The sequence below is a fragment of the Equus asinus genome, chromosome 17, assembly GCF_041296235.1.
Source record: "Equus asinus isolate D_3611 breed Donkey chromosome 17, EquAss-T2T_v2, whole genome shotgun sequence".
In the NCBI taxonomy this organism is placed as follows: Eukaryota; Metazoa; Chordata; class Mammalia; order Perissodactyla; family Equidae; genus Equus; species Equus asinus.
Genome location: NC_091806.1, coordinates 10,555,810 through 10,570,327, shown reverse-complemented (window position 1 = coordinate 10,570,327; position 14,518 = coordinate 10,555,810). Strand labels below are relative to the sequence as shown.

General features: G+C 56.1%; 1 protein-coding gene and 1 long non-coding RNA gene across 4 annotated transcripts in view; both read left to right on the top strand.

The window, feature by feature from the left end:
- Positions 1–14,518, top strand: part of TP53I11 (tumor protein p53 inducible protein 11) — a 456,279-nt gene that overhangs the window by 15,186 nt on the left and 426,575 nt on the right. The gene's annotated exons all lie outside the window — the stretch shown is intronic.
- On the top strand, positions 3,410–9,788 carry LOC139040746 (uncharacterized). Of its 3 annotated transcripts, XR_011495058.1 has the most exons (6): positions 3,410–3,601; positions 6,051–6,146; positions 6,517–6,559; positions 7,170–7,290; positions 7,980–8,146; positions 9,657–9,788. It is a non-coding gene; the product is annotated as an uncharacterized lncRNA (long non-coding RNA). The 3 variants fall into 3 exon arrangements; XR_011495057.1 differs by having other exon boundaries at positions 7,170–8,146; XR_011495059.1 differs by lacking the exon at positions 6,051–6,146 and having other exon boundaries at positions 7,170–8,146.

Genomic DNA, 14,518 nt, shown 5'->3' with positions numbered 1-14,518 from the left:
GCTGCCACCTGGAAAAGCCTCCACCGAAACAAACAAACAAGCAAAACTCATAGGAAAAGAGACTCCTTTCAACAGAGCAGGCCAAGCTGAAAGGCACCAGGAACCAACTGAGTGAAAGAGACGCCTGACTTTTATGCAGAAATTTACAATGCATCCCAGAAGGAAATAACAGAAGAAGCAGGAACACTCGGGGGGCGAGGGGAAATGAGAAGCAGGGAGAGAAGGCAGGCCGAGGTCCCCCAGTGCCCATGCCAGGTGGACTCTGTGCCGACTGCGATGAGTCGATGGAAAAAGCAAAGAACGGTTTGGTTCTGGGCTCCGGGTGCCTGAGTAAGATTTTCTGTCTGGTAACGGGCTGTACTTTCATGCCCACTTGTGATAAGTGGGGCTAACGCACGTGCCGTTTCATAACCAGCTTTTCCCCACTGAACAGCATAGCATGGATATTTCCCAGGTCCTTAAATGGCGTTTGATAAAACACCATAAAGAATGGCTCTCCAAGGCAGACAAGCATGGGTGTTCCCATAACTTAGAGACCAGGAGGACGGTGAGGGGCGGGGGAGGAAGCTAGCGTTCATGCAGCATCTATACAAACCGTCTAATTCTCACACCCGCACCGGGATCCAGAACGCTCCTCTTCATCTTGCAAATTAGGGCGCAGGTGCCAGTTGCTCAAAACCAGGATCCTGCCTTCGTTTCCTAGGACTGACACAACAAATTACTACGAGCTTGGCAGCTGAAAACAAGAGAAACGTATTGTTTAGCGATCTGGAGGCCAGGAGTCTGAGATGGAGATGTTTGCAGGGTCCTGCTCCCTCTGAAGACTCCGTCCTTGCCTCTTCCGGCTTCCAGTGGCTCCCGGGGCTCCTCGATTGTGTCAGCATCACCCCACTCTCTGCCGCCATCTTCACGTGGCATTTGTCCCTGCGTCTCTGTGTCTCAAATCCCTCTCTCTTTTCTCTGATGCAGCACCCTAAAACCAGGATGATCCTTGACTTCATTATATCTGCAAAGACCTTTTCCAGACAAAGTCAAAGCACGGCTACAGGGGCTAGAACTTGGGCATATCTTTTTGGGGGACGCAATTCTACTCACTACACAGACCTCCACTCCAGAGAAAGAAAATGAAGAACAAACACATAGCGTGTTAGATGGTAATAAGCGCCATGCCAAAGGGAGTGGGGAAGGAGGGAGCCAAGACGGAATACGTGGGGACGGACCTTGCAGTTCTAAATGTTGGGATCAGGGGAGGCCTCGCTGTGAAGGTCACATTTGAGCAAAGATGTGAAGGTGGTGACAGAAAAAGCTATGGAGGTGTCTGCATGAAAAGCGTTCCAGGGAGAGAGAAGAGCAAGTTTGAAAAGCCCCAAGGAGGGAGGGAGCCTGGGAAGAATCAAGCACAGAGAAGAGAAGGAGGGAGGAAGTCGGAGCAGCCATGGGACCCGGGTCCTGGAGCGTCCTGTGGGGCATGGTAACTCCAAGTGAGATGGGGCCACCGGAAGGTTCTGCCCAGAGAGGAGGATCTGATGGAGGAACATTAGCTGCCGCGTGGAGACCATGAGGAGGTAACCATAAAAACCCAGGCAAGAGACGCTGGCTTGGACCAGAGAAGCGGCAGCGGGGGGTCAGGGGGACCGGGGTTGTGGGTACATTTTGGAGGTAGAGTCAACAGGATTTCCTGACAATGTGAAATAGGAAACAAAGAGGAGTCCCAGATAACAACCAGGTGTTTCGGTCTGAGCAACTGGAGGGATGGAGCTGCGTGGCCCGAGTCGGAGCAGGGCTGCAGGTGGAGAATTATGGGAAAGATCAGGAAGTGAGTTCAGAATTGAGTGTGAGATGCCAGTCAAGGAGAGATGCTGGTTGGGCAGTTGGATATTTGAGTCTAGGGTTTGGGCAAGGTCTGATCTGGAGATATAAATATGGAATTGTCAGCACAGAGAAATATTTAAAATCTTGAGGAGGGGCCAGCCCTGTGGCTGAGTGGTTAAGTTCATGCGCTCTGCTTCAGCGGGCCAGCGTTTCACCAGTTCGGATCCTGGGCTCGGACATGGCACTGCTCGTCAAGCCATGCTGAGGCGGCACCCCACATGCCACAACTAGAAGGACCCACAACTAAAATATACAACTATGTACCAGGGGGCTTTGAGGAGAAAAAGAAGAAAAAAAGAAGATTGTCAATAGATGTGAGCTCAGGGCCAATCTTTAAAAAAATAAAAATAAATAAAAAATAAAATCTTGAGTGGAGTGAATGTTGATGGAGACGAGGCCCAAGCAATGACTTCTGCAGAGGACACCCCACCATTAAGAGATGGGAGAGCGGAACCAACAGAGGGGGCCAGACGCGCGACCAGTGAGGTGGGAAGAAATCCAGGAACATGAGGCGCCTTGGAAACCAAATGGAGAGCGATCTGAAAAGGAGGCGGGATGGAGGATGTCATATGCGCTGCTGGGTCAGGTAAGACGACCGCGGAGGAGGGACTCTCCGGGGCGCAGAGGTCGTACAGGTCGTGGGGTCTTTGTTGAGAGCAGTATCACCCCAGGGGAGGGGATGGACGCTGCCTGGAGCGGGATTAAAGGAAGTGGGGGGAGAGACGGGAGACAGACCACAGAGACCACCGTAACAGGTGTCTTGCTGTAAAGGGGAACGATGGACGATTTGAGCTTCATGAGGTCAGGAAGCCCTCTCCTCTGTGTTTCTGAGCCCCCAGCTTGGAGCCTGGCGCTTAATACACGTTTGTTGATGACTGAACGAATGAATGAGCGTGTGACTCGTGAAAGCAGGGCCTTGTCCTGACTGTCTGAGGGTGTTTTTCTTTTGGTCACCATAATGTCCTTCCCTTGGAAGATGGAGTGAGACCCCAGGCAGCTGTGAGACCCGTGGCACCAGCCATATTGCAGGGAGTTGATTAACTCCGGGGTGTTTTTCCCTTCTGTTCTCAGCGGTGGAGAGCAAGCCTTGGCTCCTGACAACCTTAGTGAGCTCCTGCTTCCCCGGGGCTTCCCACCCTCCCCTGACAGGCCGTCCCGCAGCGGCTGTGCTCAGGAACAACGGAATGTGCTGCCCTGCGCCTCCCAGCCCATCCTGCGGATCAGCGGGCTAGACGCGAGGGGCTGCCCTGGGCTCAGTCCACAGCCCAGGCTCCCAGCCCGGCCGCCCCCAGCACAGTCCCCTCCACCCCGAGGACGCCCCTCCCCTGGGCTCTTCTTCCAAGTCAGCAGGACCCGCCTGGGCCTCTGCTGCTTTAGCACCCTGTGCAGCAGCTCCTGTCCTGTCCCCGACCGGGGACCTTTGACCACAGCCCCCCCCACTGGGGCTCAACCACAGGAAGGGGCGGGGGTGGGGCCCCAGCATCCGCAGTTTACCAAGCTCCCCGGGCGTTTCTGAAACACCGCCAAGGCTGAGGACCATTCGGCGTCCGTAAAAGCAGACTAACACCACCTTTCTCATTACGGGGAATAAGAAACAAAGCGGAGTGGCCTCCAGGGACCTGGCAGTTCCCATGTGCCCAGCACATGACACCTTCTCTAGCCTCCACAAGTGGTCCTATGCGGGGCATCACTGGTCCCATTTTACAGAGGGGGAAGCAGGCTCAGCGAGGTGAGTGAACTTGCCCTTGGGCACCCAGCTGGTAAGTGCCGGAGCAAGGGCTGGACCCAGGTCCTTGTGACTCCAAGGTGGTTTTCCCTCTGTACCTGGCACCTGGTGGCCTGTATTCTTAGGGGCTCCTTTCTCTTCTGTCAAGCATACATGTAATGATAACCCCAGGCAGAAGGGCTGAGAGGATTTTTATTGGGCTACAGACACAGCTGTATGGGAGTCAGATAGATGGTGTAGTCCCTGCCACCTGGAAGGTATTGGGCGGGCTTTGTGAAGGAGGGGAGAGGGCACTTGAACTGGGGATTTACGAGCCACTGAGGCCTTGGAGGAGGAAAGGGACATGATCAGAGCAGGAGGAATCAAAGAATGGAAGGGAAGGAGAACAAACCATAGGGAGATGAGTTGGGAGGCGGTTACACTGACTGGCTACTGCAATAGTCCAAGCAGGGAAGAGGAGACAGGCAGGTGTGAAACTGCAGACAGGCCAGCAAAAGGCATACGGGACAGGCCTCTGTGGCCAGCTCCCTTTCTGCTGGAAAGCCAAGCTATTTTCACAAGGCAGCTGGAAGCGCTCCTGGACAATCTCATCTTGAATCGACTGCATTTCATTATAATTTAAGTCTTTCTTGGGCTTCATCAAAGGCTATGAGCGTCTTGAAAAAGAGAATCGTCTCTTTCCTCAGGTGAGGGGAAAACACGCCAGAGCTTTCTCTTCTAATACAAACTAGACAAGGAGATGCGGCTGAGCTTGGCAGAGCCTGCTGGAGAACGCTAATAGACTCGACGAGAAGAGAATTATAGAAAAAGACAGCTCCGGAGGGTGTGGGGGGCTGGAGAGAAAGAGGCCCCGGGACTGCCAGCCCCACGTGGGCTCAGAGGGAGCAGGGATCAGTGTCAGGGCCCAGGGCCTGGATGGGCTCAGCCTCTCTGCCTGGGGACCAGAGAGATAAGAACCCTAGCCCCCAGCATCCCTTCTGGTCAGTTTCCAGTGATCCCATTAATTATGGAGGCTCAGGGACTAGAATGGAATCCATGGCGTTTCCTGCCTCGCGAGGGAGGATGGAAGTGACCTAGAAACATTAGCGAGGAAAAAACCCAAAAAACGAAAATCTCCACATAGCTTTGACGCTCCCACCAGAGGCTGGGAAGGGGTTGGGGGCGAGCGTGTGGATATGCGTGTTTTAAAATATTATCCCAGGCCGTTAGAGGTCCCAGGAACCCCTGGCTTCTAAGAAGATGCCTTGCTTTGATACAGTCAGATTATCTTCCTCCTGCCTTTAATGAAAACAAGTGCTGGTCTCTGACTCCCGAGCTCAAAACAGCCTTCGCTGGTGACAGAGGCCGGATTTCACCGCCACACAGGCTGGAACTGTTCTCAAATAGGAAATCGAAGACCCCGAGGGGAAGGAGGGCAGGGGGGCAGGAGGGGCAGAGCAGGAGCTGAATGCCGAGTCAAGGCTCAGCCACGGCTGCTCAGGCCCTGGAGGAAGGGAGGCAGGGGTTCTGGGCTCGCCACTGGCAGCCCATTTGTCCCCTGCCAGCCAGCCCTCTGCACCACAAGGTGCGCATCCCAGCTCTTGTCAGAGGCTCCTGCGTCTTAAGCAGATGCCCTGTCATGCCGAGCGGGGGGCTGTCACCTCCACAGGGCGAGCGCCATCACTCAGAGTGCACATGGTGGCTGCAAGGCTGCCGGTCCACGGGCGCTGGGGGGCAGGGCTGGAGCTGGGGCCAGAGCCCAGGACAGGCCAGAGGTGGCTTCTAGAAGGTGTTCCCCGGTCTGTCTGTCTCTCTCGCTTTGTCTTCCTCTTTATATTTCCCATTGAGTCTTCGGTCATTTCACCTCATTCTCTCTCAATCTTTGTCTCCTTCCTCTGAATCTCTTTTATTCTCTTAAGAAAAATGGCTGAAGTTGTTAAGCCAGCGATCAAACCCCCCGCCGGGGCTGACTGGAGCAGCGTGGTGACATCTGGTGCTCTCTTTCTCTGCGGCAGACACAGTGGGCTCCTCGTGGAGAGGAGGGGCAGGGAGGGGGCAGGGTGTGGGGGCGGAAATCAGTGCAAACCGCCTGGCTTTCTGGGCTTGGTGACAGGGGCCTGCACCGGGGAGAGGGCCAGAGCAACCCACAAGGGCCAGGCCGCCACCCCGAGGGAGGGAGCGGGTCTGTTAGGGGCCATGAGGATGTCCGGTGGAGCCAGGAGGCTCTGGAGCTGCTGTCTGACGCGAGCCGGTTCCCTCCGCCTTTGCGTGAAGTGAAAGGGGCAAAGGACAAGCACAGAAGACCCCTGAACTTGCGGCATTCGGAATGGCCCTTCATTTAATCCTCCCACCAGCCCTGGGAGGGGTACTAGTCTAGTCTGAAAGATGAATGAGGCTCAGACAGCCCACGGAATGGCCCCCGCGTGCCTGGCTCGGAGGAGCCGGCATGCTCATTGGCCTGTGATTTTTCCAGTAGCATTTATTCCTGTAGCCGAAGGAAACTTGGCCCGTGGCAGGTTCAGAGGAAAGGCAATCAGGGGAGGACGCGCTTCCTGAAGGAAATGCTCAGGTGGGAGCCCACAGGTGGGGAAGGTGGAGGGAGGCGGGAGGAGAGTGGCGCAGGAGCCTGTGAAGGACCCGTCCCCTCCAGCCCCACCTGAGTCTGCCTTTTAGAGGCAGGTCAGGAATGTGGCTCACGGTGCCCTGTCCCTTTTGAGTGATGGCAACATTCTGTTGCTCCGAGGGAAGACGAGGAGGAGGAGGGAAAGGAAGAGAGACAGAGAGAGAGAGAAGAATAGTCTTTCCCACTTCCTTTCACCGCCCCCTGCCCACAGTGGGGGACTGTGGGCTGCCAGGAAGGACAAAAGAGAACATTTACTGAGCCCACTACGTGCCCATGTGCTTCTCCCCATCACAACACCCCCATCCTTATTTTACAGAGACACAGAGAGGTTAAGCAATCTGCTCAGAATCACACAGCTGGTAAGTGGCAGAGCTAGGGCCCTCACTCCCTCCATTTCCCGGGTCCCCAGCTGTGTGCATGCTCTCTGTCTGTCTATCTGTCGTCTTCAAGCATGGAGCTGGGGGCAGGGTGGTCAGGGCGAAGGGACATACACAGCACCAGATCCACTCAGCCCCAAGGCTGGCTTGGGAGCAGCCGAGGCTGAGCCGGGCCCTGCCACAGACAGAGGACAGAACCAGGGGCGCCACCTGCCTCCCAGCACCCACCAGCTTGAGGCAGTGTAACTGGTAACACCAGCCGGCCTCCCTGCCCACCGGGAGCAGACTGCGCCAGGCATCTTCTCCAGGGGACGCGGCCAGTTGAGGCGGCGGCTGAGCTGGGAGGGGTCTGTGATGGGTGGGGACCCAGGGAGTCTGTGTTATAGACCCCAGCTGGGGGGTTTACATGTTTACACTCTGTGCTAGGATATCCTTTGGCCCCCAACCTTATGAGCTGGAGATGGAGGTGGGGGGCTTCCGTGGTTCCACCTGGACGGGCCCTGAGGGCGAGGGTGTCACCTGGTGAGAGGGGACCCGGGCGCCAGAGGAGGGACTGACACCAGACGGGTCAGCAGGGCGTCCTTTTGCACAGCATGTGAACCGACCATGATCTGAGACGTCCACGGAACATAACGGCACCCACCACGTGGCTCTCACGTGAGCCCTTCGTGGGGAGCTAACACCTGGCTGAGGAGCGCCAGCATCCAGGCCGGGTGAGAGCCCGCGCCCCTCTGACATGCTCGTGACAACGAAACTCAACTCGGGTCCGTGCCCCTGACGGTGGATGCTCTTTATTTAACCCCGACTGATGTGTGGCTTACACCTACGTGAAAAGGTTTCCGAACTCTTTTTTCCAGAATCAGGAGATTCACGTACAAATCAGAGGGACTGGCTTTCCCAAATGCCTCTTCCCACGGGCTCCACCTGGCGGGCTGGGGAGTGGGGCGCCCCCTGCAGGCGGGGCAGGGCCGCTTCCCTCATTCCTGCCCCTCTACCCGCCCCCAGCCTGGCCCCCAGCACCGGGTCTGGGACCTGCCTGCAGCCCCCATAGCACATTCCTTCTGGTCCTTCACAAAAACTCAGCAACTTCCCTGCTCAGGAAAGGATGGAGGCAGCCTGCCACGAGCGAGGGAGCCTTATCCTGGGTCTGCAGGTGACAAATGACATATTTCTCGAAGGGACACCCAGACTGGACGTGCAGAGCCTGTCATGGTGGCAAATGGTGTCCCGACCGCCTGCTCCTGAGCCGCCGGCGAATCCTCTGGGCCTGGCCATCATGCTCTGAGGGTCAGGCCAGGCGGTCCCCGGGCTGTGGAGCCCATGGTGGTTGCCATGGGAACAGCGCCGGGCTGGGCCGGGGAAGGCCGGCTCTGCCCATCACAGGTTCCATCTCCTTTTCCAGTTCTCGTTCATGGGATGGTTGCAGAGCACCGGAACGTGCCAGGCCCTGCCCAAGATGTGAGAAGGAGACTAAGACTCAGGCCCCTGCCTTAAGGAACCCCTGGTTCAAGGAGGCGACAGGAACAGACCCCACGTGACCTCACATCCCCGCTGGCTTTGCACTTCAAGGTCAGAGAGAGGCCCAGTCCAATGCTGAGAGCTGAGAAAAGCCTTTCAGCTGAGGCGACATCAGAAAAGTTTCATGGGGACCGTGGCTTTCAAGCTGGGCCTTGAAAGTTTCCAATAGGGTGAGGGGATCAGAGAGGGCGTTCGGGGGTGGGGGGAGGGCGGGCAGGAGTCAGAGGCTGGAGGTGGGGGAGCACAGGGAGGGAGGGGGCCTGGGGCTGCAGGGGCATCTTCGAAGTGGCTGCTCTGCAGGATGTTAACGTGGCTGCTAGTTCCTCTATGGTCAAATGAAAATGGGAGGACTGGGTTAATTTCCAAGAAAGCGTAGAGAATACAGACTTTTCCAAGTTTGTTTGTTTGCAGGCCCTCCCTCTGCCCCCTCCCTTTTCATTTGCAGCTGAGGGAGCACCCGTTGCGCTGGGGTGGGGGGGGGGTGGCAGAGGAGGTGATGGGCGAAAGCCTGGAAGGGGAGCAAAGCCAGGTCGTGCAGGGCCTCAGATGCCAGGGGCAGCTGTTCTCTGCAGGTGACAGGAACAGGAAAGGTTTCCAGGCAGAAGGTGACATGATCAGCTTTGCTAACATTTGAGAAAGATCGGGGGCTGCTCGAGGAAGAGGAAGACGGCTTTGGCCCTGGACCAGTAAGAGGAGGGGAGAGCGATGAGGCAGGGGGCAGGGAGAGAGCCGGAGGGGAGGCGCATCTGATGGCCTCTCGGTGGGGCCGCCGGGCACTGCCGGTGTGCAGGAAAAGTTATTCCCATGATGCCCGGGCGAGCAGCCTCCTAAGAACCTCGGGGGTCAGGCTCCACGAGCTGGGCTCAAACCTCAGCTTTGCTCTGGACTCCCCGTGTGGCCTCAGTCAGGTTACCTGACCTCTCTAGATCTCAGCCTCCTCGTCTGAAAACGGGGCTCATAAATAATATTCACCCGGGGCGGTAAGGATTGAGTGAGTGCTCAATAAATATTAGCCATTATTAATTTTAATATGAAGGAGGTTTTATACTATTTGTACAAAAGTCCAATTTGGGTTTATATTCCTGAACTCTGAAATGCTGTTTTATTCTTCCAGGTACGTACAGTAACCCCGCTGGGCTAGGACAGTATTGGCAGGAAGAGGCGGTAGGGACTGTCCGTGCCTCCCGGCTGCTGTGACAGAACAGCGCAGACTGGGGGCTTACAGACTCACGGCTCCGGAAGCTGGGAGGCCTGAGCCTGGGGTGCTGGCGAGTTCGGCGTCTGGGGCGGCTCTCTTCCTGGTTCGCATCGAAGCTTCCAGCTTTAACCACAAGTTGGGAGGGGCCCAGGGAGCTCTCTTGGGCCTTATTTAGATGGGCGCTAATCCCATTCACAGGAGCCCTGCCTCCTCCTGAAGGGCCCCCTCTTCACGCCGTCACAGCGCTGTTAGGATTCAACACAGGAATTTTGGGGAACACAAACATTCAGCCCGTAGCAGGGGCCTCTGTTAACCCGCAGATAATAGAGATTTGTAATTAATGACTCATTCCCATGTCTCCAGCACTTCGAGCAGTTTCTCCAGTCACATCGACCCTCAGCGCCATTGGGACCTGGAGCCTGCTGCTCACTTGCTGACCGAGGTTTCCACTGAGCAGCAGGACCGAGGACCAGGTCTGGCTCGGAGTCATCACAGCCAGGAATGAAAGACAGGAGACGGGCTGAGGAGAGGCCCGACCACCGAGAGCATCGTTCAGAGAAAGGAGCGGGCTGAGGTCGGGGGACCCCCACAGCCTCTCCCTGGCAGCCGGGGGCAGAGGCAGAGCTCACGGCTCTACTCCCTGGGTGAGGAAAGCCCAAGGGACCTGGAGTCACCCACCAGCCAGCCTCCAGCCATCTGTCTCCTGGGGAACAGGACCCTGCGGCAGCAGCTGCCTTGGCTCGTTGTCCACCAGATCCATTCTAGCTTCCTCGTGAGCTGTAGAATTGAAGGTGGGCGCCTAGCTGCTCAGCCACACTATACTTCCTGGCCTTCTTTGCGGTTAAGTCACATTCTCGCCAGCGGGATGGCAGCAGAAGTGATGTGTGGTCCATCTGACACGGAGCCTTTCAGACCACGCCTCACCTCCTCCTTGACCTCTTTTCCCTCCCCGCTGTCTACACCCAGCACAGGGCTGAAACCCAGCTTCGTCCAGGAAGGTGTTTACAACGCCCCAGGACTGGTGGAGAAACACGACAGAGGGGATCGGTCTGAGTCTCCAAGCGACCGAGTGAGGAGATCCACGCACCCAAAGCGACTACGAAACAGACGTGGAAATTTCCTTGTTCTTTATGGTACTGGATGTTGGGGGGAGATGGATGGCAGAGAGTCTCTTTGTTACAGCAGCTTAGCTTCCCCCAGCTACCACAAAGACCCGCCAATAGATACGACAGAAGAGAATAAGATGCCAGGAGGTCACTTTTGAATCCAGGACCACTGGTTTCCCTTCTAGAAACAGTTAACATCTCCTGTTGTCAGTTTACATTCAGTACTTTTCACCGAACCTCCACCACACGTCCCGCATGAGAGAAGGGCTAGGGATACAAGGAAATGGAAAACAGCAGAAATCTTCAGACTCTGTGACCCATCGCAGTGGGCCCTCTGTGAGGGGCGCGTCCCGTCTCACCTGTCACCTGCGTTCCACCTTCACTGGGTCCACACCCTCTGCCCAAATGGGACATGAACTTTAACGTCTCTGCCTTTGCCTGTGCTGTGCCCTCTGCCTGGTGTCCCCGTCCCTCCTTCCCCAGGGGAAGGGCCCCTCATCCTTCTGGATGTCCTCCGGGGTATTGTTAGCTTGTCTTGGTGGGGTCATATTGCCAGGAAGGTGCACATCCCTCTGGTTTCTATTTGGGCTCTTCAGTGGGTCCCATTCCACTTTGAATGTCCAATACTGGACACAAGGCTGGCAAGGAGCAAGCGCTCAGAAGCTTCCATCCATTCGACAGGCACTGATGAGGCCCCCAAGGACGGGAGCCAGCACAGAGAATAAGACACACCGTTGTCCTCAGGTGGCTTCTGTTCTAGTGGGGAAAACAGACACTAAACAAATGTTCACTCTAGCAAATATAAATTACACAAAGTGATGAACAATGTAAGAAAATGAGCCAGGCCTGGTGCCAGAGCACCTTGGATGGACAACTGCTTCCCGATGGGAGGTCAGGGCAGGCCTCCCTGAGGGAGTGCCGTAAGCTGGGACTTCAAGGGAGTGGGCGTTAGGGAGGTGAAGGGGGTGTGTCTGGGGTGGGGATGGTGCTTGAGGAAGAAGGCCCCGTGTGTGCAAATGCCCAGAGACAGGGAAGAGCTTGGCGTGTGCTTATAGGATAATGAGCGAGGAGAATGGCAGGAGATGGGGCCCGGCTGTGTGAGGATTTGGGGTTGTATCTCCTGGGCACCTGGCAGCTATGGAAGGGCTTTGTGTAGAGGAGTGACCTATGTGGTTTCCATCAGCAAGAGAGGAGTCTACTGCAACCGTCCAAGCCCAACCCGGTGGAGCCTCGGACTCAGGAGGTGGCAGTGAGGGAGGAGACAGGTGGGCAGGGATGTGTTAGAAGTCAGACTGAGGTACGGGATGCGGGAGCTCAGGGAGATGGAGTCAGAGTGGACTCCTGAAGGCTTCTGGGAGAGGGGAAAGAAGGGTACAAGAGAAGAACGAGGAAGGAGGAGGGCCGTGTCTTCAAGAAACGTACCCGGAAATCAGTCAGAGCCGTAACAGATGGTGTGTAAGGCAAACTGAATGACCGGGCAGAGCTTGCGAGGGAAGGACACCATTTGCCCCTTGAAACCAGTGCTGTCAACAGCGGAGTGAGGAAGAAGAGAATTTGTTAAAGACTCACGCCTACCGAGAACGGAGGCAGCCCACGTGTGCGTCCCTAGGGGACTGGTTCAATAAATTAGGGGCCTCTCTTAACAGACTCCCGCGCAGCCATGGAAAAGAACAAAGAAACTCAATGTGGCTGGCTGAGGAACTGTCTCTGAGACAGACTGTGAAAAGGCGAGGTGCGGACAGTGCTATTGTACGCGACCATTTGTGTTAAAGTGGGAGAAACCTATGGATATAAATATATAAATATAGAACATAAATTATTTTCCTGAATATAAATAAACTCTCTCAGAAGCCACAAGAGACTGAGAACATCGGTTGTCCCAGGGAGGAGAGCCAGAGTTAAGGAAGACGTTTCCCTCTGTCCTTCTGTGCCTCTTGGACTTGCAACCATGAGAATGAATTAACTATTACACAATTAATCATTATCATTGAAGAAAAAATATATTCTGGCTTAAAGATTAACCAGCTGTCTCACGCAACGTGTAGATCTGACGAGCTACTGTCCGGGGGACTTCCGTCCACTCTGATGAGCTCCCCCCGACAACCCCCTCCCCCTCCTGCCCTCTATCCCCCCCACCCCACCCCCCATGCTGGGGACGTAGCTGTGAGCTGGGGACCTCTGGCTCTGTGCCATCCTGCGCTATAAACCCAGGTGCAAAGTAGGACCCTGGTACCCACTGCAGGCTTCTACAGTTCCGACTGTTGCTGTTAACATTGATTTTTTTTTTCCTTGAAATCACCTAATATACAGAAAATGTATGGTCAGTTCCACAGCAGCAAATAGCCGAAATCAACTCACTCCAAGGTCAGAATTCCAAGCCAAAATGTTTCCACTGAAAACAGCTCCATGTGACCCCATGGGGGCAATCCCCCTTGTGTCCTTGAGGGCCCAGAGCGTGGGGAACTGAGGGAGGCTCCAGCTACTGCTGGAGAGGGAGGGCCAGAAGGAGCCCCCTGTGTTCTGTACGTGAGTGGCCCCTCAGGGACCAGTGTGGGCCCCTGGGCTCAACTCTGCATGGGGCGAGGCGCAAGATGGGAGAGAAGCACACACGTGATTTGCAGGACCTGGTGCCAAATGAAAAGGGGAGGTCCCTGCTCAGAAAGCATCAGAGATTTCAAGGTGGCAACAGCAGGGCCCCGTGTGACCACACAGGCCACACCCCCACCCAGGAAGCAGGTCCTGCCACCCTGCAGGGTAGGCAGCCCAGATGAGGCTCGACGAGGCAAAGAGCAACACGTCCGGTCACAGGGCGGCTTAGTGGAGGGAGCAGGATTTGAACCCAGGTGAAGCCCGTGCTTCTCGCACCACACTGCCTTCTAACAGGATTGCCAACGTGGGGCACTTCGTCCGAGCAGGGCCCTGTCCGAAGCGTCATCCACACATTCATAGAACGCACACAACCTCCTGGTAAGTGCTGTTATTGTCTCTGTTTACAGAGAAGAACGTAAGCACAGAGAAGTTCAGTAACTTTCCCAAAGACACACAGCTACTGAGTGGCAGAACTAGGGTACAAACCCAGGTGGTCTGACCCCCAAGGCACACTCTCCCACCCCACTCTCCCACCCCACTCTCCCGGGAAGAGGTGGGCTCTGCAGAGAAGGTTCAAGGGGCCTGAAATCAGCCCAGCCGACCAGGGTGGGCGGGTCAGCCTTGGGAGCAGAGGGGAAAAGGCCAGAAAGAGCTCGCTGTGACCTGTTTCTATATTTGTCTGGGACACCTCGGATGTCCTGCGTCATTGCCACAGGCCGGTTGTGCAGGTCCTACACACTCTGACTACTTGTAGGAACATGGGCGGCCCGTCTTCAGGGATGGCCTTGGGCTGATGAGACAGCAAAGAGGAGGAAAAAATAACGGAAAATACGGAGAGAAACCTCCGCCTCGCCAGCTTTTCTCCAGTGTGGGCAGGCGGTGTCTAACACCAGGGCAGCGAGTCCCAACACCAGGGCAGCGAGTCCCCACCCCAGGGCCTCCAGCAGTGGCATCTCCATCCACAGACACACGAGCGCCCAGCCCCCAGCCGCCTGCGCGTCCTTGCCAGGGCACCGAGAATCTGACCCGGGGTGAGGAGGGGGTTGGCCCCTGGCAGGTTAGGGAGGAAACTGGCATTTTGTGCCTGTGGCTAATAGGGAAAGACAGTGCCTTAGTGGGAGGCACGGGGACCCCAGAGAAGCAGGAATCAGACTGACTTTAAACCCTGGCTCCTTCTCATCTGGGTTCCGTGGGAGCCCGGGGCTAAAGGTCCTACCACGTGGCTCGTTGTGTCCTTCCACGAACCCTAAGAGATGGAAGGTTATGATTCCCATCTTATCAGTGGGGAAGCTGAAGCTCCGAGACAGGAAGTCATCTGTCCGAGAACTCCACGATGACAATGGCCAGCCTGGACCCAACGACAGGTCTGTCTGACCCCAGCGCCTGAGCGGGCCACCGCTAGGCTATTCTGTTCCGCGAGGTGACCTGGGGGGGCTTCCATTTCCACATTTGGAAATGAGGCCTGAGCTGCTCCGCCCCTGGAATCCGTTCCCGCTAAAAGGCGACGCTGCGCGACCAGCTCCTTGCTCT